The sequence below is a fragment of the Gorilla gorilla genome, chromosome 23, assembly GCF_029281585.2.
Source record: "Gorilla gorilla gorilla isolate KB3781 chromosome 23, NHGRI_mGorGor1-v2.1_pri, whole genome shotgun sequence".
In the NCBI taxonomy this organism is placed as follows: domain Eukaryota; kingdom Metazoa; phylum Chordata; class Mammalia; order Primates; family Hominidae; genus Gorilla; species Gorilla gorilla.
This window is the reverse complement of record NC_086018.1, coordinates 32,597,395-32,603,401: the sequence shown is the minus strand read 5'-3', so window position 1 is coordinate 32,603,401 and position 6,007 is coordinate 32,597,395. Positions and strand designations below refer to the sequence as shown.

At 48.3% G+C, this 6,007-nt stretch overlaps 1 pseudogene; it reads left to right on the top strand.

Moving 5' to 3' along the window:
• The first annotated feature begins 738 nt into the window (after positions 1-738).
• On the top strand, positions 739-2,934 carry LOC101149637 (aconitate hydratase, mitochondrial-like; annotated as a pseudogene).
• Positions 2,935-6,007: the final 3,073 nt, after the last annotated feature.

Genomic DNA, 6,007 nt, shown 5'->3' with positions numbered 1-6,007 from the left:
TTATCTCCAGTCCAGATGCTTTCTTCTCTTCTTTCTCCATTGTCTCTGTTCTGTGGAATTGGGCATTCACCTCTGCCCCCATGGTACCTGCACATGTCTCTACTATAGCTCTTATCATATGAGATAATTATTCACCTGCTTGACTATCACTCTGCTAGCAATGTCTTATTCCACCCTCTGTTCTGTATTCTCAGCTCACTGTCAGATATATAGTACCTGTTCCATAAATACTTTTAGAAATTAATTAAATTCCTTCATCTCTAATTACCAAACCTGTTATCTTTCACAGAGTAGAGGGTTACATCTGACATAAATTGTGAAGAAGAAGAGACTCTCCCCTATCAGCCCATTATTTTCTGTAAGAACAAGCCTAGTTAACCCCCCTCCCCAAAAGGGCCAGGGTTCTCTTCAGGTACTCCTGCTGTGAGACAAGAGTGGCAGAATGACTCCCATGCCCTGAGAGTTGGAAGAGATCAAGCTCCCAAGCCGCCGTCTGCTTTCATGGGTTTGGCCTGCCAGGGAAGAGCTCAGCGAATCCAGCTGAAAGAGGTGATGAAGTCAGAGTGAGTGCTGGCTGAGTGCCTGATTCCAGAGATTTACCCTCTTCCAGATGCTGGAAGCATCTTCACCCCATTTTCTTACTGCATTTTCCAGACCTTGTAGATACAATATATTCTCTTTTAAAACATACACAGACGTGACCCCATCTTTGTCAATGCAACCCCATCTTTGCACAAAATGGTGCCCTACAGCCTACTGGTTACTTGGCTGCAGAAAGCTCTGGGTGTGCGGCAGTACCATGTGGCATCAGTCCTGTGCCAACAGGCCAAGGTGGCGATGAGCCACTTTGAGCCTAAGTACATCCACTATGACCTGCTAGAGAAGAATATTAACATTGTTTGCAAATGATTGAACCAGCCTCTGACCCTCTCAGAGAAGATCGTGTACAGACACCCGGATGACCCCACCAGCCAGGAAACTGAGCAGGGCGGGACGTACCTGCAGCAGTGGCCGGACAGCGTGACCATGCAGGATGGATGGCCCAGATGGCCATGCTGCAGTTCATCAGCAGCAGGCTCCCAAGGTGACCATGCCATCCACCATCCACTGTGACCATCTGATTGAGGCCCAGCTCAGGAGTGAGAAAGACCTGCACCAGGCCAAGGACATCAACCACAAAGTTTATAATTTCCTGGCAACTGAAAGTGTCAAATATGGCGAGAGCTTCTGGAAGCCTGGATCTGGAATCATTCACCAGATTATTCTGGAAAACTATGAAGACCCTGGGGTTCTTCTGATTGGCACTGACTCCCACACCCCCAATGGTGGCAGCCTGGGGGGCATCTGCATTGGAGTTGGGGGTGCCGAGCTGTGGATGTCATGACTGGGATCCCCTGGGAGCTGAAGTGCCCCAAGGTGATTGGCGTGAAGCTGATGGGCTCCCTCTCTGGTTGGACCTCACCCAAAGATGTGATCCTGAAGGTGGCAGGCATCCTCACCATGAAAGATGGCACAGGTGCAATTGTGGAATACCACGGGCCTGTTGTAGACTCCATCTCCTGCACCGGCATGGTGACAGTCTGCAACATGGGCTTAGAAATTGGGACCACCACTTCCGTGTTCCATTACAACCTCAGGATGAAGAAGTACCTGAGCAAGACCTGCCAGGCAGACGTTGCCAATCTAGCTGATGAATTCAAAGATCACTTGGTGCCTGACCCTGGGTGCCATTATGACCAACTAATTGAAGTTAACCTCAGTGAACTGAAGCTGCACATCAATAAGCCCTTCACCCCTGACCTGGCTCACCCTGTGGCAGAAGTGGGCAAGGTGGCAGAGAAGGAAGAATGGCCTCTGGACATCTGAGTGGGTCTGTGGGACAGCTGCACCAATTCAAGCTATGAAGATATGGGGTGCTCAGCAGGTGTGGCCAAGCAGGCACTGGCCCATGGCCTCAAGTGCAAGTCCCAGTTCACTATCACTCCATGCTCCGAGCAGATCTGTGCCTCCATTGAGCAGGATGGCTATGCACAGACCTTGAGGGATGTGGGTGGGATCGTCCTGGCCAATGCTTGTGGCCCCTGCATTGGCCAGTTGCACATAAAGGACATCAAGAAGCAGGAGAAGAACATAATTGTCACCTCCTACAACAGGAACTTCATGGGCCACAATGACACGAACCTCGAGACCCATGCCTTCATCACGTCCCCAGAGACTGTCACAGCCCTGGCCATTGTAGGAACCTTCATGTTCAACCCAGAGACCAACTACCTGACAGGTAAGGATGGCAAGAAGTTCAAGCTGGAGGCTCCGGATGCAGATGAGCTTCCCCAAGCAGAGTTTGGCCCAGGGCAGGACACCCACCAGCACCCCTGCACGGGGTACCACTGACCACATCTCAGCTGCTGGCCCCTGACTCAAGTTCCGTGGGCACTTGGACAACATCTCCAACAACTTGCTCAGTGGTGCCATCAACATTGAAAATGGCAAGGCCAACTCTGCACAATGCTGTCACCCATGAGTTTGGCCCCTTCCCTGACACTGCCCGCTACTACAAGAAATATGGCATCAGTTGGGTGGTGACTGGGGACGAGAACTATGGCAAGGGCTCAAGCTGGGAGCACGCCGCACTGGAGCCTTGCCACCTCAGGGGGCCGGGCCATCATCACCAAGAGCTTTGCCAGGATTCACGAGACCACCCGAAGAGGCAGGGCCTGCTGCCCCTGACCTTCACTGACCCAGCTGACAACAAGATTCACCTTGTGGACAAGATGACCATTCAGAGCCTGAAGGACTTGACCCTGGCAAGTCCCTGAAGTACATCATCAAGCACCCCAGGAGATCATCCTCCTGAACCACACCTTCAACGAGACGGAGATCGAGTGGTTCAGCGCCGGCAGTGCGCTCTACAGAACGAAGGAGCTGCAGCAGTGAGGGCGGCGCCTCCCCCGCAACCCCCCCTCCCCCTCTTCCCCCACCCCCAGCTGGTGTCATGTTTAAGTTCGGCTCTACATGCACCATAAGCGGATCCGATCCATCCAGCCATGGCTTCTTATTCCAAGATGGCATAACCAAACGTGCTTCCTGCTCCCCGCTGAGCCCAGGAGTGACTGTGGTTGGGAGGCGGCAGGGAGGCGGAGGGGGTGGGGGGGTTCTTAAAATAACTTTTTAGCCCCTGCCTTCCTATTTTTAGTTTTCACATTTTAAGCAGCTCCATGCAATTGTATTTATTTTTGATGACAAGACTCCCATCTAAAGTTAGAAAAAAAAAAAAAAAAACCCACAGTGGCTCACGCCTATAATCCCAGCACTTTGGCAGGCGGGCGGATCACCTCAGTTCCGGAGTTCCAAACCAGCCTGGCCAGCATGGTGAAACCCCGTCTCTACTAGCAATACAAAAATTAGCTGGGTGTGTGGCGCGTGCTTGTAATCCCAGATATTCAGGAGGCTGAGGCACAAGAATTGCTTGAACCCAGGAGGCGGAGGTTGCAGTGAGCCGAGAGTATGCCACTTCACTCCAGCCTGGGCAACAAGAGTGAGACTCTGTCTCAAAAAAAAAAAAAAAAAAAAAAAAAAATCCAACACAATAAAACAAAACAAAGTAAAACAAAACTAACAACAGTGACAATAATATTAACCTTTAGTTTCCTGTAAAACTTGGTTCTTGCTACACGCCTGCACTTTCCTGCCTTCAACATCCTAGTTCGGCTTATCTTGAGTGATTCCATTCTCTCTGTCTTCCAGAATTCATGCCTGGGCACAAAAATTGCCTGTTCCAAAGAGGTAATTAAAGCAGGACGAGACTGATTTCCTGAAGAGGGGAGTGCCAGAAAACCTGGCTGTGAACTCAACCCAGCGTTCAAGTAATCCCTGAATTTGTTTGGCAAAAAGCAAACCAACAGTTACCCAAGATAAGAAATTCGGTGATTTTTTTTTTCTTGCTTGCTTGCTTGCTGGCTGGCTTGCTTTTTTGCCTACGTGAGAGAAGTTACTAAAAGATTTTTATCTTTCTTTCTAAATAATCAATCTTGCCCCAGCAAAAAACAAAACAAAACAAGTCTGTGTTATGTTCTGCACTGGGATGTTTCAAAGAACAGGTCATGGCTGGGAGCCTTGGGAAACTGTTGTGAGTGCAGCTGGCGTGAGGCGGTAAAGGCTGGAGTTTAGAGAAAATGAGTTTCTGTGGAGAAAGTAAAGCAAAATATCTCACGGTTTTAACCTTTGTATTTTCAAACTCATTTCTGTCCTTACTCCCCAAAGTTTTAGAATCTTAGGAACACGAGTCCAATGACTTCTAAAGCCAAATATGCAAGGTTAAGCAAACTTTGCAGGTTACCTGCACTGCCCTCCACAAAACTGTCCTCACTTTGGACAGCAGCCACAGGTCCCAGAGCTCCCAGGTCACACTCCCTTCTCACCAGCTGGCTGCAAACTCAGAGGCTCCCACTACCTCTTCAGATGTAATGTCAGTAGAATGACTCATAGAACTCAGGAAAGTGCTGTACTTATTATTACAATGTTACTTTAGCCAAAAGATACAAATCAAAACCAGCCAAAGGGAGAAGCACAGGGTGAGGTCTGGGAAAGTTCCCCACCTGAAGCTTCTGTCATCCCCAAAGATGTAACCTTCTCACTACAGTGTGGAAAACTGCCAACCAGGGCAGCTCACTGGAACTGAAAAAAAAATTTTTTAATGGACATGTAATAACTGTACATATTTATGGGGTGCACAGTGATGTTGTCATACAAAAAATTCATAGCGATCAGATCAAGATTGGCATATCCATCATCTCAAACATTTACCTATGGGGAATACCATGGAGGTTCCACAAAAAACTACAAATAGAACTACCATATGACCCAACAATCCCACTACTGGGTATTTATTCAAAGGACAGGAAGTAAGTATATCAAAGAGACATCTGTTCCCCCATGTTTATTGCAGCTTTATTCACAATAACCAAAGTGTCCAACCTCGGTGTCCAACAATGGAGGAATGGATAAAGACAATGGATAAAGACAATAGAATACTATCAGCCAGAGCAAGCGCGGAGGCTCACGCCTGTAATCCCAGCACTTTGGGAGGCCAAGACGGGCGGATCACGAGGTCAGGAGTTCCAGACCAGCCTGGCCAACATGGTGAAACCCTGTCTCTATTAAGAATACAAAAATTAGCCGGGCGTGGTGGTGGGCGCCTGGAGTCCCAGCTCCTCAGGAGGCTGAGGCAGGAGAATCACTTGAACCCGGGAGGCAGAGGTTGCAGTGAGCTGAGATCGCACCACTGTACTCCAGCCTGGGCAACAGAGCAAGCCTCCAACTGGGGGGAAAAAAAAAAGAATACTCTCAGCCATAAAAAAGACTGAAATCCTGTCACTCACTGCAACATGGATGGAACTGAAGGACATTATGTTAAGAGACATAAGACAGGAACAGGACCTCTTAGCAAAAAGTATCAGATGTAGTCTGAAGGGCCCACCATGAATAACGGACACTGCTATCACTGGGGAAATTTCAAGGGCCTAGAGGTTACCTCCCAGGTACGGTGAGATAAAGGCCAGCCAAATTCTTTTTCATACAATGAGGAAATGCGAACTGAGACTTCATGACCTGATGGATCTCACCATTCTACCTCTTCTCAGCCCTCATTTCTTTTGACAGAACTATCTTACCTCATTAAGGGGCTGTCAGGCCAGCATAGGGTTCTGAGTGTCCAAACACTGGGGTCTCCTCTTAAACCCCCCATCTGGCTGCGTAATCTTAGAAAAGTCCCTCAATTTGTTGAGCTTGAGTGTCCCCAGTTGTAAGTGAAAGTGCTAGACTATAATCCATGAGCTACATCAAACTGATGGTTCTATGGCTAAGCCACTAAAACTCTCTGAGACTAAATTTCCTCATCTTTAAAATAAGGAGACTAGATGAGATGATTTCTCCCTGGGCTAAAAACCCACGATTTTAGTACCTTACAACCTTTGCAAAGTGTAAGGAAAAGATGCATCAGCACTATTCC